This window comes from Protopterus annectens, chromosome 1.part1, assembly GCF_019279795.1.
Source record: "Protopterus annectens isolate FY-2018-M chromosome 1.part1, PAN1.0, whole genome shotgun sequence".
Taxonomy (NCBI): Eukaryota; Metazoa; Chordata; order Ceratodontiformes; family Protopteridae; genus Protopterus; species Protopterus annectens.
In genome coordinates, this window is record NC_056726.1 from 245436994 (window position 1) to 245456675 (window position 19682).

The window sequence follows — 19682 nt, forward strand, 5'->3', positions numbered from 1 at the left end:
ACATTTTTTGTCAGAGCAAAACTGTGTGGCAGGCAAGCTGGGCAGGACCAGGACAGACCTTCACAAATGATACTAGATTAGGGGGTCTTCCAAGATTTAATATATATGTCGGGAGTTCCTAAAGTAGACCTCTTTGCCTCCTCGCTGATCAATTAACTGGCAAGATTCTGTTCAAGGACTCCATACAAGAAGGCCTGAAGACAGATGCCATTTCTTTGGACAAAACTATCCTAGTATGCTTCTCCACTCTTGCCACTGACATCCAAGGTAATTCTGAAGATTCAGAATGAATCCCCCAAGACCACTGTGGTGATTCCCTTCTGGCCCAGACAACCTTGATTCTCCCTTCTTCTGGAAATGGCCAGAGGCAATTACCACAAACTTCCTCTCAGTCTGGATCTATTCACACAAGTACAGGGGTGTTTGGTATACCCTGAAAGCAATAAACTTTAACTGGGTGCCTGGATGACAGGGTCTTAATTCCTTTTAGGCACCTGTTTACTGAGGATGTGAGGCAAGAAAGCATGCTACTAGAAAATCATATACTGTATTAGCAAATGGAAAAGGTTTTCTAGTTAGTGCCAACAGCATAACCAGCACCCATCCATTATTAGCTGTTCTCTGGTTTTACAATATTTGTTTGCGTTACTATCTTATGGCCTTTCTTATTCCTCTAACAAGGTTCACTTATTGGCAATTTCGGAGTGTCTGCCCATGGATCCTCTTCTTTCAGTGCAGTCCCATGTCAAAATGCTCTTGGAAAGGGTTCTGCATAAGAGGCCTCTTAATCAGTGGTTTCCTTATGACCTTACTTCTGTGTTAGAAAAGCTATCACTTGCTCCATTTGAACCAGCTAATCTGCCTGACATGAGGTTCTTAACATGGAAATCAGTTTTACGGACTGCTCTCACCTCAGCAAGAAGGGTATCCGAGTTGCAAGCTCTTACTGTGAGTCAACTCCATCTCATTTTCCATAGATACAAGGCTTCTTTGAAAACTAATCATCTTTTGTGTCTAAAATGGTATAACAATTTACTTTAAGCCAAACTATCTCATCATTTTCTTTCCCGAGCCTAAAAATGAGGGAAAAGAATACTCCGTATCTTGGATGCCCGCAGACAACTCGGGTATTATCTTGACAGAACTAAATCTTTCACATCTTCAGATCAATTGTTCATTTCTTGTGAAAGAAGGAACTACCTGTGTCAAAACGCACCATTTCCTAATGGTTGTCTAAGGCTATTACCCTTTGTTATGTTGTTCCCGGTTAGGGGTTGCCACAGCGGAACTCCGGTCCGCTAATGATTGGCAGCAGATTTTCACTGTGCCAAATTGCCAGCTCGATGCCCAACCTTCAACGAAGGCATGCCCATTCACGCATGTCTTTCGGAATGCCACTCGACCCGCGGGGAGGACATATAGACACCACATGCAAGGCACTCCCCGCACAGTAGCTGAGAATCGAACGGGAGAACCTCTTGCTGTGAGGCAACAACGCTACCGCTGCACCACCGGGGAACTTCTATTACCCTTTGTTTATACACACCATGAAAAAACTACTCCAGGCAGGGTCAAGACCCACTCCACCAGGGCCTTGACTTTACCTATGACTTTTTGGAAAGGACTGGATTCTAGAAGCATTATGAAAGCTTGATCCTCTGTACATACTTTGACAAAGCACTATATTCCTGATTCCCTCTCTAAACCGAGATCAAGCTTTGCTAGGACCATTCTCCAAGGACTCTTGGCTATATGGGTAGATTAGCGTAGCTAACTACATTTGGAAGGTGGAAGGAGAACCAAGTCTACTGCAGCAGTGATCAATACGATGAACATAGTACAGTTGTGTAATCTGAACTTTCAGTAACAGTAGATGTCTGAATGATCACTGCTGCAGTAGCCACTCCCTCCCCCTCCTGCATCACCCTTGTTTTAGTTGCATTTTTATGCCAGGGTGTGGACACTTATTTTTTGTTGCTCCACGCATTGCCCTTTCAGGGCTCAGCCTCCCTCTATCCGCTGTCAGGAAAGCTCTGAAGGGCTTTGCGCCCAAACATGTTTTAATCAGCTCAGCTTGGGCTGCTTGACAGTTTGGGCATGTGGAAGGTGCCGTGAAGCTTTGGAAGCTGGTCGGGTGTTATATCTTTCACAGGATATAAGCCATATAGCTAAAGCTACTGCAGCAGTAATCATTCAAACATCCACTTTTATGGTACGTTTAACGAACATAAATGTACATTAGAACATACAAATCTAACCTGTGTATAGTATTTGGAATGTCTGAAACATTCCCGTGACCTTATTTCCCCCTTCATTATTCACTTACTTTCCTTTTGAATGAGAGAGGTAACCTTTTTCCTACAACATTTTCTTACATTACTTACAGATATCACACCCCCCCACCCCCCACCCCCGATGAGTCAGCATCAAATCTTTCCTAGTCTACTCTCCTTTTTTTTTTACCTTACCTTCTCCTGGTATAAGTAAACAAATTCTTCGACATTTCCCCTGTGTATGGCCTCTGTAAAATCACAGTGGTTTTGCATATTGAACCCACTTGTGCCATTTCTTCCTATGTTTTCTCTCTTCCCTTTTCTCCTGCTTCCTCTTTTTTTTGCTATGTCTAACTGGTTCCTCATTTGTTTCTCTCTCCTTTCCCCTGGTGTTTCCTACCTTTTTCCATTTTTTAGTTTTTTTTTTTTTACATACAGTCATCAATAGCCCCATCACCACCCATCATTTGTTTAAATCAGCACAACTGAACTCTAGGCATTCTGCTATGCTGAAAATATTATTGCCTTTAGGACTGTTAATAGGGTCTATTAAAACAACACACTTAACTGACTCCTGGTGCAACTTTAATAGGTCTTTGTTTACATATGGAGTACTACTAGTATGTCTAACACTTGTTCAGGTGTCCCTTTAGAAAGTAATCTTTTTTGTATTATTCAAAGCACTTTTCACATACAAATCCTTGTCCAAAGTGGCAATTATTCAGCTAGACTATGAAGTTCTCTAATACAGTCCAGAATGTTTTCATGTCTCATTTGAGTCATCTTAATGAAAACACTTGGAGAAATTAAACCGGGAAAACCCAACTTTTGCATTAATTTCCCATTCACGTAGTTCTTTGAGTTATTTTACCTGGTTTAGCTGCCGATACCAAACTTAAATATTCTAAGAGTGCTGTCACATACAACATTCAGCAATGCTAGTAGTATCCCCCCCCCACACATTTACTGTCATTACCTATACAATCCATATCTTATCTCACAGAACTTGATACTCTTCCAGAAAAGCCTAAAAAGCTTCAATATGACCACATGATCAGCATTTTCAGACATTTTAAATTTGCACCAACTTTCAACATGCATTTCCTTTACTCTTTAGGTCTTCCTGATCCACCCAAAACAGGGCACAAACAAGTACATATTTTAGCAGTGTCACGTAAAAATTGCCATTTTTGTACATAACACACAGTGCTCACCTTCACTTCAAAACACTGACTACACATTTGTTTTAAAGAAATTCACTATATTCATTTGTTTCAGCTTCAAATTGCTGTTCAGCCCTATAAACATTCAAAAATTAGTACGCACATCATGCATTTTGCTCACGTGTATCATTTCACAAAAACTGCTTAATACTGTCTCTTTATACTGAATGATATAAATAAAATTCACCCTATATTATCTATTGTAATATTCAACTATTCGTAATTTATTTAACAGGGAAACTTCAGCACTCTTAAGCCACGGTGGTGCAGCGGTAACGTTGTCGCGTCACAGCCAGAGGTTCTCCCGGTCGATTCTCAGCTGGAGCGCCTTTTGTGTGGAGTCTGCATGTCCTCCCTGCGGTAGAGTGGCATTCGAAAGACATGAGTGAATGGGCGTGCCTTCATTTAAGGTTGGGCGTCGGGCTGGCACCTCAGCACCATATAAATCGACTGCCAATCATTAGCGGACTGGAGTTCTGCTGTGGCAACCCCTAACCGGGAAAAGTCGAAAGAAAAAACATACAGTATTATCTTTTACAGTCAGGTGTTTGCAAACTAAAAAACTTGTGAAAATCTACTTTTGTTGTGATGTACATTCATTGATCCACTCCCCCAACATTCTGCTGAAGTTATTCCTCACTTAACCACCTAGTCAGCTGTCATGAGTAATAGGGGATTACGATCAGGTCACCAAGCATAACCTTATGTGCTCAAGACATGGATGCCAAGAAATTCACTTTGTGAACGAAACCTGAAAGGGGAATCTTGGCACCCATGTCAAGAACACAAAAAGTTATGATTTGCAGACCCTATCATAATTTTTTGTAGTGCATGGGGTTTTATCTCTTCCATGTAATACTAGCTGCAGGAAAAAAAAATTGCCAGACAGCTTTCAAATCCATTAAGCACCCACTGAGCAGTGTCAGAAAGACAGTATAACTCGGTCCCTTAGGTTTATACACCTTGCCATACCTCTCAACAGCCCAGATTTTGCAGAATGCCCAAATTTTGCCTTATAATTTGGGTCTGCTCCTCAAACAATTTGTGTTTTTTTATCAACTCATTCATGACTGAAGTCACTAAATAATGACATACATAGTTTCAGACTTTGTATCTTTCAGAAAATGCAGTAGAGCGTGCACCCTGTCATTCTAGCTACTTTCCAAGTTTATAAGAGGCAGAGATGTACAATACCAGTATAAACAACAGGCAGAAACAAACCTGGTTATTCTGACGATGTCACTGCTGGTCAGGACTGGCAGATTTGAGTACCTAGCACAGACCCACCATAACAAATTAAGCAGGGGATACTTAACATTTGTTAAGGTTAGGTATCACGTTATAGTAAAGCTTAACTAATTTGTCTTTTTCTGAATGTCATCACTGCACTACTTGCCCTACATGAGGTTTCATTCTCACCTACTGACCTTTAAATTTTTTTTCCACTCTTTTCAGACAAATCTGTCTACTCTTCACAATCGGATAAGCTTAGGGTTGGTTACCTTTTTCAAATGCCTAGTGTGCGGCATTTTTAAGTAAATGGAAGATTTTGCAGGAGAAACCACACCAAAAGCCAATGCAATGGACTGAGCTTCACTTTTTTGCCAAAATAAAAGTTGGTTCTTGTACTGTTTGAGTTGCTTCATATCATGCTAAACTCTATCAGATGCAAAATAATAGTCTTACGCAACTATTTCAGAAAACATTTTAGCTAAAATCTATAGACATCTGCCAATTTGCATGACTTTTTTTCAAGGATGCAACTGTCCAAATAAAGGTTGCTCTGTATAAAGAGGGACAGATAGTAACTGTAGACGAGCTGGCATGATTTCCAGTGTGCACAATGTATAACTACAAATGATAAGCTATGCATATATGAGGACAGTCTTTCCCACCTGAATACAGGAGCACCCCTAGCTGAAACTGCTCGTTGAGGAGAAACAGAAACACCCTTCTATTCTTCTACATGGCCTTACAGTATTTCACTGTATGCCTGATGAAAAATGGACAACTTAAGGAAAGTACAGCAAAATACACATAGATATAAAGATACCAAGTAAGAAAATCTCAAAAACCTTGGCCACTGTTGCCAAACCTATGAAGCAATGCCAACTGGAAGCTTAGCAATAAAACTTGCAGACCTGATATTAGGTGGAACAAACAAAAGTCTTATAAAACAAGAACGGATATAAACAGCCATGTGGGTTTCCAGCATATGCATGTATTATTTGCTTCCAAGCCACATGACTGAAATGTTCAAAACTCCAACCCTAGCACTTCTGACTTAGATAATGGTAACTGACAGTGAATAATAATTCATGCAAAACTAAGTCAAGTAATTTATTCCTAGAACCAGAAAAAGCAGGAAGCATGTTTAAAGAAACACATCTGTAATAACTTTAGGAATTTGTATGTAAAAAAATGTGGGGAACTGCCAACAAGTTAGAAAAGCTGTCTTGACCTATATAATGTAACAGAAAACTGTAATAGCAACTTTAGTTAACACACGGTGTAAACTTGTATCTTAACTTTCTTCCAGCTCCAGAAACAAAGACCTACATTGCTCGAAACAGGTTTGCGACGTGCAACAAGCTACACACATCGAAGAAAGCTAGGCCACTGAAAACATGGATCTTGCTAACAACAGAGGTCTCAACTTACTGCTCAACTTCCTGCTCATCGTTATGGTGCTCTTTCTGATGTTCATCCTTGTCAAGTTGCTGTGAAAACCTCTAAGCAGCCATTGGGTCTTCCTTCCTTAAACACGATCGCAATGTAGTATGGGGAATTCAGCATGCAAGTGTGGGACAGATGTGACAATACTGGGTGTCAGGCAAAAACTCGAATCATCACCCACTAGGCATGGCTGGGAGCAAATGCTTGACTACACAAGATGAGCAGACTTAGATTGAAGGAACACCTCCACACTACACTCAGCAAGGAATGAGTAAAGTCAGCGAGTCAAAATGAGCTAATACACCCAGGGAAATCAATATTTAGCAGCTGCAATTTCTTTACTTGTCTAAAAGAGGCATTATTTTATATCTTGCAAATGGGTATTTATGTGGCATTCAACCTAGTGTAGGATTGAATGAACATGCTAAGGACATACAATCAAACGTGAACACAAAGCTCAAAGCAAAATGCAGAATCTTGGATAACACGGTCTTTCTCTGTTAACAAAAACCACTGAGCTGAAACTTCACTTGGAGATGGTTTAAAGAATCGGCTGTGCTTTGAAACTAACTGCAATAAGTACTCATGTTTCTTCCATCCTCCTGAATGTCAGGCCAAGGGAAAAAACAGCATTCTGCTTTTCTGCTGTCATCTAGTCTGCAGACTGCAAGCTCCAGACAAGCATTACTCCCCATGTACAACCCGGGAAACAATGCTGCAGTATAGAATTAAACAGTTTTTCTCAGCTGCATCAAAACAAACCAAGATATTAAATGAACACATCTGTGATAGTAACAATAAATACACTATTCGGCTGGACATAGATACAGAAGACAACTTGCAGAATTGGAAAGAAGTAAAAATTTGACTAAACCAATAGCACAGGAAAATAAGCACAAAATGCATCCAAAAAGACAGCAATATAGACATCTGGTTTCCATTTATGCTCATTGACCACTGTGAAAATTACTGTTATTGTATTACCTAACTATACAGGTAGCAAGGACTGCAAACTAAAAATAATTGTAGTATCACAGTGTACAAATCACTTGAATCACATTTATATATCCCAGTGAAGCACTTGTATACAAACCTATATAAAACAATCATAATAATTCATCTACTTCAGAATGGTAGGTACATATTTTCACCTGTGTTTACTCAGCAGATCTCGTTTAAATGCATTTATAAAATTAGTAAATATATTATAATGCCAGCACTGTCACCCATTTACAGTGAGAAGCTAGGTCTATGCTTTTTTACTCGTGACAGTAACAAAAAACAAACAAACTTTTTTTCCAAGTTTTAGTTACTGCTCTTGTAAATATCAAGTCACATTTTTAAGCTGACTTGTTATCCTTTTGACCTACATTTCCACATTTTAACTACTTAAGCACTGTGAGATTGTTCTCTTTTGTTAACAGCTTTAAGTACTCCTTTAAAATCAATACTGCTTGTCTCTTTTACTGACTTTCATTTCCTTGCACTCGAAATAGTAAAGCCTGCAGGCCGCTGGGCTTTGGTAATAAGAGAAATATAAAGCTGAGAATGGCTATACAGTGGTTTGTTGTACAATAGCACATAACCCCACTTAAACAGCACTTTGTTATATGTAGCCAACAGCTACAAATCCCCTACTCCATCAAGCAATAACCTTTTCAGTATGAATGCTGAATTGTTCATGCTAGTTGGGTAAAAAAACAGCATTGTCTGAATGAACAGAATAAATGTGTGCTCTCTCAAAAAGTTTGGTACAGTAATCCCAAGGTAAAACAGATTCCACTAGGAAGCTGAGATGCACTCCTTGGGAGCAATAAAAACAAATGATCATGCATTTGACATGACATCATTCCTATTAATAATTTGGTGCTGCCATTAAAGTATATTTCACTTACACAGAGCACTATTCTGCAAGAATTAGAGCAAACGTACACAGAGAGCAACTCTTTTTGGAATTTGGCCCAATGTGATACACAACAAGTGAAAAAAAAATCACACGGCAAGCATAAAGAATAAAAGGTAAACATCCAGTTTTTATGGTTATGAATCTTTCACTGGCAACTTTAACAAATTCTGGGTCTGAAAAAAAAAAAAAACAAAGTTCTGCTCTCTCTTTATGGTGGCATTTTACTTTTGATGAATGTTTTCTTGCATTTATTATTAAACACAATGTACATTCAGTACTACCCCATAAATACTGAAACAAAAATTAAAATATAATTTTCTTTTTGTACCTACTTCACCTAAATGACAAAACTAATGAATCCAACAGCAACAACACAGGAATTACAACTTCCATAAACTGGTAAAAGTAACAAGGATGTGCAGATCACCCCATCAAGATTTATTCTACAAAATTCATTACCTGACACCATCTCATACAGTTGTCACTCTTTAGCATTTACAAAGTGACTATGCTAACTGGTAGTAAAACAGAACCAACTTGGAAACACAGGAAAACCAGACAGGATACCATGAGAGGAAATAGACTGGACATAAAATTACAGAGTTCATTGTGCTGTGATGAGGGAACTGTGGTGCAGTGTTTTGCAAAGTTAGTACGTCGGAAGAGGTGTGGAGGAAGTACCTACTTTACTAAAGAACTGTTATACAAAGATGGAAATAAAAAGGACAGTAATTAAATGGAAAATAATAAACTGTTTTGCCTAATGCAGTGCAAGCAATTTAAAGCCTTTTAGTATGCACACAGCAAGTTCACCATAAAAGTCAGCCCCCGAAAGTTCTTGCTGATCTGTTTTTGTGTGTGACTTTTATTCATGGAGAGGATATGTGAGCTGGCATTACACATAAGCAGTAGTGACATTTATGCTAACTTACAAAAAATGTCACCTATCTTTTTTTCCCCTGCAGAGTTTTTGTTACAAGCATGAAGCATTGGCATTAACTTCATTCAGTTAAGAGTTACCCAGTTTAATTTTGCAAGCAATGCAAAACTGAATGGTCAAGCATTTTCAGCAGTTTAGTTTAAGTATTGTTTGTTAACTATCAACAAAGCAAATAAAAAAAAGTTGAGATACGATTATATAGTGTGTTACTACTTTAGCATCTTAAAGCTTATAAGAAAAGAGAAGGAAGTAAAATCTGGGTTTTCTACTACCACCGGGTTCACATATATCTTGTGCTGTAATCACTAAGCTATAGTATCACAACTTAAATTATGACTTGACTTTTTTTTTTTTTTTTTTTAACTTTTACTGAAAAACTACCACCAGGAGCCACATAGTGTGCCAGTCAAAAATAACCACACCCCTTCTACAAATCACAACTCTGCATTCATTCAATAATGACATCCTTTTAAAAAGGGTGCAGCAGGAACCCTGTTTACACATGCATCAAAATTATCTCATTTAGGTGCTGTTCTATCATTACAACATACAGATCACACAAAATACAAATAGATTTTACTGGGAAGGGATCCAAGTTACATGAGTATTTAATATTTTCTGTAATTATGCAATGCTGATACTGCATATCTCGGTTTTAAGAAAGAAACACAGATTACAATGTTTTTCTCTGACATTTTCACTGGTTCATGCCACTCTTCTTAAACATAGCACTGTTATTTTTTGTAGAAAGCTACCATTCAATTTAACTAGCTGAAATGCAAAATGGAATGAAAAAAGTACGGATGTGTACACTTACCATAAATGTAGATGTTTGAGTGTATTCACTGTTGCAGTCATTACATTTGGGTTACCTGCTTGTAGGTAGCCCTCAGTGGGCCTGATTAACAAAGTCTTGGGTCCTGCGTCGGTTGCTGCCCCTTCTTCCATGACGTCAGGTCATCAGGGGTATAAAACATGCAGCCGATGCCATTATATCAGTTTTTCTTGCCCCAGATGTCAGGTGCCCCCCCAATGGGAATCAATTAAATATAAAAGTACAATGATATACCTCTAACAAAAAAGCAAATACACCAAAAAGCGTTTAAGCATAGTAAAGGAAAGTAGAGGTGGGGGGCTGGAGGGAGGGGAACCAGGACTGCAACAGTGAATCCACTCGACCATCTACATTTATGGCAAGTGTACACAACTGTACTATGTTCTTCGTGTTTCACTGTTGCAGTCATTACATTTGGGTAGATTCCCAAAGCTATGGTTGGGAGGAGGATTTTAAATAGCATTAGGACCAGCTATAAGGCCCTGCAAGACTGCAGTGACAAAACGAGCTCTGGATTTAGAGAAAATTGACAAATGATAATGCTTGGTGAAAGTATGTACAAAACTCTAGGTAGCAGCTTCTAGGATGTCCCTGGTAGGGACGCCTCTGAGAAAGGCTGTAGAGGTAGATGCAGCCCTGGTGGAGTGAGGTCTGATCCCCTGGGGGATAGGTTTTCCATGGTGCTTATAGCAAAAATTAATGCAATGGCCTATCAATTTAGAAATGGTTTGCTTTGAAATAGCCTTCCACTCTGCCCCTACAGCAAATGACACCAGCAGTTTTTCAGATTTCCTTTGAGATTTAGTCCTGTCCAGGTAGAATCTAGTTGTCTGTGCACATCTAAGGAATGCAGTATCCATTCCCCTTTGTTCTGTGGATTAGGAAAGAAGGCTGGCAAATGAATGGACTGCCACACTAGATACCACCTTGGGCATGAAGGATGGATTGGTTCTGAGGGACACACTGTCCGCATGAAATATGATGAAAGGCTCCACTGCCATAAGGGCCTGTAACTCAGATACTCTTCTCGCTGAAGTGATTAGTAAATGGAAAGCCGTTTTCCAAGAAAGAAATTTTAAGTCCGCAGTGGCAGCTGGCTCGAAAGGAGGTAGAGTGAGTTTCTCCAAAACAAAGTTAAGGTCTCAGGCTGGGGTTGGAGCTCTCTTGGGTGGTCTCGAATTTCTGGCCCCTCTGAGGAACTGCTTGAGCAGTGGATGAGAGAAGAGGGGAGGTTCTGTGTTATAATGAGCTGAAATGGCTGAGGAGTGGATTTTAATGGAGGAAAAAGACAGGCCCTTGTGAAGCATCTCAGTTAAGTATTGTAAAATCAGAGGTAAATTGGGCGCTGCTGTGCTCATCCCTTGCGACTGGTTCCAGGCACAGAATCTTTTCCATTTTTCAGCATAAGATTTTCTAGTACTAGGCCTCCTTGCCTCTAAAATGATATCCATCACAGGTTTACTGAGGGATGGTAAAGGAGAGATTAGATAATTAGCCAGGCTGCAAGGTTCAGTGTTAGAAGCTGAGGGTGCAGAATATGGTTCTCCTGCTGGGACAACAGGGAAGGAGTCTGAGGCAGGTGCCATGGGGATAACCCTGACACACTGCGCAGGAGGGGGTACCAGTGCTGGCATGGCCAGTCTGGAGCAATCAAAATCATCCTTGGTTTGTCCTGTTTGATTTTTAGTAGTACTCTGGAGAGCAGAGGCAGCGGGGGGAAGGCATAAACTGATAGGTTTTTCCAGCTGAAGGACAGAACATACACTTTCCAGGCTTGTTTGTGGGGAGTCCTCGTGCAACATTTGTCCAATTGGTAGTTCTGGGGAGAGTCAAATAGGTCTATATCTGGGCTTCCCCATTTGCTTGTCAACATGTTGAAAATCCTTGGTTCCAGTTTCCACTCGAGTAGGTCCATGAGGTTTTCTGCTTAGTCCGTCTGCCAGTGTATTTAATTTCACTGGCACGAATTGAGCTTCTAGGTGCACTTGGTAGCTCAAGGTTATGTTCCACAATGCCATGGCTAGTCTGCAGAGGGAGTAAGAATGTGTTCCCCCCTGCTTGTTTATGTACAAGATAACAGTGGTGTTGTCCGTCTTTACCATTAGTTGTCCTGGAAGAATGTGGTCCTTAAAGGCTGTCAGAGCATTCTGTACAGCTAACATTTCTTTTTGATTTGATATGCAGGTGCATTTGACTTGGGTTCCATTTGCCCTGAATGCACTTCCCTGCCAGGTGAGCCCCCCCCCCCCCCATGCATAGTCTGATGCATCTGTTGTTAGGGTCTGGGCGGCAGGGGGTGGTATAAAAGGTAGTCCCTTGTTCTGGTGGCAGGCAACCGCACACCAAAGTAACTCTAGGCATAGGCAAAGTATGATAAGAATCATTGCTTCTAGATCCTGGGAATGTTGACACCATAGGCTTTTTAGATACCACTGTAGTTTCCTCATATGCAGCCTTGCATATGGAATAAGAAGAATGCAGGAGGCCATGAATCCCAAAGCTTGCAGTATTTGTCTTGCAGATAGAAGGGTTTTTGTGGCCACCTGTTTGAAGTAGGTTGTCAAATGAATTTGTTTCTCTGGCGTGAAGTAAGCCATCTGGGAAGTTGTATTCAAGCTTGCTCCCAGGAATATAATTTGTTGACAGGGTACCAGTTGAGATTTCTTTTCGTTTATGGTGAACCCTAGACAGGTTAGAACCCTTTGCACAAAGGCTAGATGATTCAAAAGTGTGTCCTGGCTTTCTTCCTGAATCAGAAAATCATCCAGGTATGGGTATATTTGAATATTTATTTGCCTGCAAAATGCAGTAACTGGAGCTAGGCACTTTGTGAATACCCTGGGCGCAGTAGATATGCCAAAGGGCAGTGCAGAGAACTGATAGTGAGTGTAGCCTGCTTTGAAGTGAAGGTATCTTCTGCAAGATTCCGTGATTGGGATGTGCAGGTATGCTTCTTTTAAATTTAGTGTTGCCAACCAGGCGTCTTTGCCTAGCATAGGAAGAAACTGGTGAAGAGTCAGCATCTTGAATTTTGGAATCTCCAAAAAGGTGTTTAGAGTAAACAGGTCCAGGATAGGACGCCATGAATTTTCTTTTCTGGGAACTAGGAAAAGTCTCGAGTCCCTTTTCCTCTTCGGGTACCAACTGAATAGCCCCCATGCTTAAGAGAGAAAGTACTTGTTTTTGAGCCTCTGCCCACTGATTTGGGGGTAGGTCCGGCCACCAATTTGGTGTTGGCAACGTGTGGAAGTGAAATCTGTATCCCTGGGACACTATATTTAAAACCCATTTGTCATGGGTAATGAGCTCCCAGTTCTTTGCATAAAGAGCAATCTTTCCCCCCAAAGGGGCAGTCAGTTGATAAGTGCTTGGAAATTTTAAAAGGAAGTCACTGAGACAGTTTACCATAGGGGGGAGTCTTATTACTCCCAGATTTGGAAGTGGAGACCCCCCATTGCTTGGCCCTGTGTGTCCCCTGGGACTGAAACTTGGGGTTTCTGCTCTGTCTGAGTTTGTCTGGGTTTGGCTTGAGAAGACCTGGAAGGGGCTGGAAAAGGACCAATTTTTAGAGGGCCAGTGCCTACTAAATCTAGGGGGCTGAACTTGTAAGAAGTCTTTAACAGTTTGCATAGATTTAGTTTTATCCTCCATCTTTTTAAGAACTTCCTCAGCCTTGTTGCCAAACAGGCGGTCCTGATTTAAGGGAGCATCCAACAATTTAGCTTTAACATGATCAGGTAAAGATTGCTCCTTAAGCCAAGCATGCCTTCTGAGCACAGACCCAGTAACAGCAGCCCTGCAAGAGGCCTCTAATGAATCAATACCACATTGCAAAGTATGTTTTCCAACCTGTTCAGCAGAATGCATTAAATCCTGTAATTCTTTATTTTCCACACAATCAGGAAATCAACATCACTTTCTGTTTAAGCAATCCAATAACATGTTGCTGATACTTTAACATATAAGCCCTAATAGCCAAGGTTGCAGAAGTGTAAACCTTCTTACCCAATCTATCCAGCACCCGGGAGTCTCTATCAGAAGGGGTAGGATTTTTAGCAGTAGAAGCCTTAATGCCCTTGGGCCCTGAGAAATAGTCTCTGGATCCACAATAGGATTTTTAAAAAGGAACTTGTGTGACTCAGGGACCCTATAGTATCTGTCAGGTTTTCTGGGAGCAGGAGGCAAGGAATCAGGGGCCAAACTAGATTCCAAAAAAGCATCAACAATGTCTAGTACAGGAGGAATAGCTAAAGGCCTATGCTGAGGCAGAAGTAAGAAATCTCTGAGCCTATTTTCTGAATCAGAAAAATCATGGGTTTCCCAGTGGAAATGCTCCCTTAGAGTATGTAAGGTTTCACCAAAAGAAAAATCCTCTGGAGGGGAAGCAGAGGGAATAGAGTCCTTTGCATCAGATTCCTCATAAGTAGATAAGGGCAAATCCAGATCATCAGAAGAATCAGAAAAATCAGAATCCTTGTCAGAAGATTCATAAACAACTTCAGTCCTAGGCCTCTTAAAGGGGGGGGGGTTGGCTACACCTGATTAGAGTTAATAGATCTTCAGCCATTCTTATCATTTGTTTTTTAGGCATAGAGGCCTGAGCATGTGGCCTGGGCGTCATTTTTTTAGGCATGGTTCGAGATTTAGGCCTAAGTGAAGAAGGAGGCATCGGTTTAATATGCAAGTCCGTAGGCCTGAATACATCCTCAGAAGCAGGTGCCTGGACAGCGGCTCTGGACCCATCCAAGGAAGAGACATCCGCGGGTTCCACAGTTGAAGCATCTCGTGGCATACTGGACTCCAAATGGGTCTCAGGGGCTGCGAAAGCGCCTCACTGTGCAAACTGGCGACTGGCTTAGGCAGTTCTGGACCTCGGCGGCCTGTCTCTGCCTTTTATCTTTGCGTTTTTTGGGAATTCCGGTAGTCGGATGGTTAACCGACATTTCTGGATAATTATAGGTTTATAGGTAGGTACTGGGCTATCTGCCCGAAGGCATATATATTAGCCCAGCCACGTTGTGCAGTATTCGCCGCCCCTTTGGTTAGTTCCCTAGGCATTTGATCTAGCAGCTAGTACCCTTGGCCCCTATCTAGTAGAGCTGTTGGTATGATCCCTGGTGTGAACTTTCTGTTACCGATCCAATTGTCAAGTTCCTCTTAAAGAGTGATAGTGAGGGGCTCTTGTCTTATGTAGATCGGGATCTTGTTCCATAGCAAGGGAAGTCTATGCGAAGGGAATCTATCCCTCCAGCATGTTCTATTCATTGTTGTGCTGAGGATTATATCCCTAGAGCGTGTACCTTAAGTGGATTTGGTTTTGCTAAGATGGAGCATGTTCAACAGTTCTGGGTTGGACATGGCTCTGTATGTTAGACAGATATCGCCCTCTGAGAAGGCGGTATGCAACAGAGAAAAGCCTTAGTTTTTTTCAATCGTGCTGCATAGGGCAACTGTTTGAGGCCAGTAATCCTCTTAGTGAGGTACCTCTGTGGTCTCTCCAGCTGCTAGAGATGCCTAGCCAGGTACATTCTAATTGGTGCATTGTACTCAATAATGGGTCTGATGAGGGAAGAGTAGAGGGGCACCACTACATCCTTAGATCTTGATGCGAACCCTTTTGTGATCAGATGGGTCACATAGAAGGATTTTCTAATCACCTTGGCAACATGGTTATCAAAGGAAAGCCGACTATCTACTTGGGTCCCTAAATCCCTTATTACTACTTCAGATTTGAGGGGGTTACCTCCTATGTGGTAGTTCACGGGTACTTTGTTTTTTCCAAAGGGGATTACTATGCATTTTTTAGCATTTTGCTTGAGACCATGGCTTTGACACCATGCATCAGTCTCATTAAGGCCCTTCTGGAGGATATCCGTGTCGGCCGGAGACTCTATTATAGCACCTAGTTTGCAGTCGTCTGCAAACTTGGTCAGCCACAGCCCTTCAGTGCTTGCCTGTACTTCTGAGAAGTATATGCCAAACAGGAGGGGCCGCAGGACAGAGCCCCGAGGCACACCGCTCATTACTGGTCTTGATTCGGACATAGATTCCGCTACTCTTACTTTGTGGGATCTGTCTGAGAGCCAGTTTGCGATCCATCTTGTGACGTAAGGGTTTATGTCCAGGTTGGTGAGTTTATCAATAATACCCGAATGGGGAATGGTGTCAAATGCTTTAGCAAGGTCAAGGTAAGCCGTGTGTACCTCCTTTCCCTTATCTATAGCCTGAGTAACTGTCTCAAAGAAGTCCACTAGGTTCAGGAGGCATGATCTGCCCTTGACGAAGCCGAACTGTGTGGGGTCAAGTGTTTGGAGGCTCCCAATCTCTTTATTTACGAGTTCCATAATGATTCGCTCCATTGCCTTACAGATCAGACTGGTCAGGTGTATTGGGCGGTAGTTCCCAGGGTCGGTTGTGCGCCCACCCTTGCGCAGCGGAACCACCGTTGCTGTGTGCCATTCTATGGGCACATATCCTGTCGAGAGGCTGAGACTGAACAGGGTATTCAGATGTGGGGTTAATTCATTTTGGAGCTCGAATATGACACAGCCTGGGACGTCACCTGGTCCCATGGAGGCAGTGTTTTTAGCTTTAGATAGAGCCTTATTAACCAACGTGTCAGTAATAATTGGAGTTACGCAATCCCCTGGAATAGTAATAGGCCCTGTAGGTGGTGGGGGGAGGGGAATTTGCACTGAACCTGTCAACCAAGATGTTGGCAATGTCAGTGGGGTCAGTATATTTTGTTCCATTTTGTACTAGCTCAGAACAGACCTGAGCATTGCCATTTAGGTTTTTGACGTAACCATAAAAGGCCTTATGGTTATCCTTGGCATCTTTGGCAACTTTCTTTTTGAAACTGGCTTTAGTTGACTTGATGAGGGCCCTCAATTTCTTACTAAAGCTGATCAAGGAAGATTTTTCTACTTGAGATTTGGCCTTTTTTTGTATAAGTCTCCTCCTTTTATTGTATAGTTTGCTTAAGACCGGGGTCCACCAGATTGGTTTCTTCTTGCTTGAGGAAGGAGTCTTGGTTTTATTTGAGATAGCACGGTCCATGCAATCCTGAAGATGTATATAAAGTGCCTTGGTGTAGGATTCTGCATCCTGGATATCATTATCCTTCTGCAGGGGGATAGTGAAGTCTGACGCAAGTAGTTTGAAGTTTGCTTTGCAAAGGTTTTTTACGATGGTTTCTTTGACTGGAGGAGGTGGAGGGGTTAGGATGTCTAGGGTTATCAGTTTGTGGTCTGATCTGACCAGAGAGGGAGTGATAACGGGTGTGATACAATGAGCGCCCATATTTGTGATGACTAAATCCAATATGTTGTCCCCTCTAGTGGGAGAACATACCAGTTGTTCAAGTGCATTTGAATTTTTAAATTCTATGAACCGCTGGGCATAGGAGTTAGAACTTTGGTAGTTCACCCAGTCTATACCAGGGTAGTTGAAATCACCCAAAATTATGGTGTTGGGTAGGACCTTTATATTTTCCAATGCCTCAAGGAATGCTGAGTGAGCATCTTGGGACATGTTGGGCGATCTATAGCAGGCTACGACTTGAAATGTGGTTTTGCCTGCTGATAGTGCGCATGGATGATCTCTGGGGCATCATGCTGCGCCACTAACCTGGAGATGTGGGTATCCTTGATGAATATGGATACACCTCCGCCCTTTGTACTACGATCCGGTAACTGAGGCCGGGAGGTATGATATGAATTGTAACCTGGTAGTGCTTGGGTGCTCTCTGGAGCCTTGAACCAGGTTTCTGTCACTGCACAAACATCGATTTTCTCCATACTGAGGAGTGCCTCGAGTACGTGCATTTTGAGGTTGAGACTTCTGGCGTTGAGTAGCATTACCCTTAGTTTTTGGTTACCTGTGCTGGTTATGGTGGTTGGTTTGTCCTTTGAGCTTGCCTAAAAAAGGCACTATGGGGACGGGCAAGAGCCTTGGCTAGTATTCGAAAGCCTAGGGGTGACAGGTGCAAACCATCTCTGGCAAAACACTGAGGCTTGTCTATCATGCCATCACAGGCAGACAGACACTGGATCCCCTTAGAATGACACCAGAAGCTTAACCAATTGTTGAAACTGATCATTTTGTCTTTGTATTGTGATATCATTCTAGGTGAAGGTAGTATGCTACTCAAGGTCAGGGTCATACCAGCTTGGGCTACATGATCAGAGAGCTCCTCAATGTCTCGTTTCATGTAGTCCAGGGAGGCACGTCTTAGATCATTCACACCAACATGTACAATGACAGCGTCATACTTGTACTTGTTCTGGAGTGACCTAAGTGCCTGTGTTATATGGCGGATCCTAGCACCCGACAGGCAGCTGACAGTAACCTTCTCCTTGCTCAGCCTGGTGAGTGGAACATCTGTGTGCCTTACTATAGAGTCTCCTATTACTAGCATGTTGGGTATGGTGTTTTGCCTTAGGGGCTGTCGTGAGGGACACTGCTGAGGTGAATTATGTGTTTTCTGGCTTGTGTTTAGAGGTGCAAGTTGCTTGCTTGTCTGCTTTGGAGGGCACTGTTTCTTTTTCAGATTGGTACCGAGTGCCTCCAAATATGTTTTTGTGTATTTATGTGTATGTTTTGCCAGTGTTTGTTTTGTAGAACCATGTGTGACTGGTGGTGTGATGCTAGTGTGTCTCTTCTCCTCTTGACTGTCTGTTACAGTCATGGGTTGAGAGTGCTTAACCTCCAGTCTGGCTGTGTACTTGCATCTCACAAGTGTTTGTGTCTAGAGGTAAGAGGAGAGGTGTCTGTATACATGAGGCAATTGTGACATTGCCTCAGGATGCCCAATTCCACCAGATGAACTGGAGAGTACACCTGAGGCTGACCTCTGGACATGCTTGGAAAAATAAATTTCACTTGTCTTGCGGACAATCGAGGGTCTTATGCTGTATTATAATAGTGCTGTCTAGGAGATTTGGAAAATAATAATGCTGTCTAGGAGATTTGGACAAGTGCTGATTTGGGTTATGCAAGTGCTGCAATAAGAGCAGTTGATCTGAAGCACTTGAGCTGAGGCTTGCCTAGTTCTAAGGGAAAATTTGCAGCACAGACTTTGTGGAGCCAGGAATAGTATACCCCAGCTAACTAGCGCTGCCCGACGCTGCTCTGTGCACAAGTCCGTGCAAAAAGAGAGTTGCAGGGTTTTAAGACAGAGAGATCAAGGAGTTTGGAATGACCCAAAATGGCCAATAAAACTACAGTTTCTAGGTAGTAACCACTTCTACTGGGACAGGCAGGCTGCTCAGTGTTAACCACTGCCACTGGTGAACACAGAGACTTCCCTTTAGCCCAAGTAAGCACTGACCTCCAAGAAACTTACAAGCAGTTCAGAACAGTAACTCTCTAACTGAACTTTTAAGTTATAGAAAGTGGGGAAAATAGCAAGATTTTTTTGTTTTTTTGTTTTTGTTTAAGGATAGCAGAGACACACAAGTAGCAAACTAGTCTAATTAAACCGAGAACCGAAATATTTAGAGGCGAAAATATACCGACGATGGATTGTGTGCTGATTAAATAAAGCACAAAACCGACAGCAAGGTACGTTGTGGTCTGGGCCTAGGCAAGGAATACAGTACGAATGAAAATCTTTAAGAGGCATTTGCTTTTCACAAATAAAATAATTAACTTTTACTGACATCAGTAAAGAGCAAGAAAAAGTTTCCCCAACGGGGTACTTAGCTTTTAGTTGAAGACTTCGGTTCTGAAACTTGAAAACGAAAATTTCAGGAGTCGGCCGACCGGCACTTGTGAACTGCTTCTGTTTCGGGCACCGCACGGCAAGAAAGACTGATGTAATGGCGTT

At 41.9% G+C, this 19682-nt stretch overlaps 1 protein-coding gene and 1 long non-coding RNA gene across 2 annotated transcripts in view; one reads left to right on the forward strand and one right to left on the reverse strand.

Annotated features, from left to right (window-relative positions):
• Positions 1 to 9212, forward strand: part of LOC122804482 — a 43704-nt gene extending 34492 nt beyond the window's left edge. Inside the window, exon 2 of the long non-coding RNA XR_006365223.1 lies at positions 6036 to 9212. This is a non-coding gene — a long non-coding RNA (uncharacterized LOC122804482). The remainder of the gene's footprint in view (positions 1 to 6035) is intronic.
• CEP85L (centrosomal protein 85 like) overlaps positions 1 to 19682 on the reverse strand; it is a 1265215-nt gene that overhangs the window by 935712 nt on the left and 309821 nt on the right. The window lies entirely within an intron of this gene.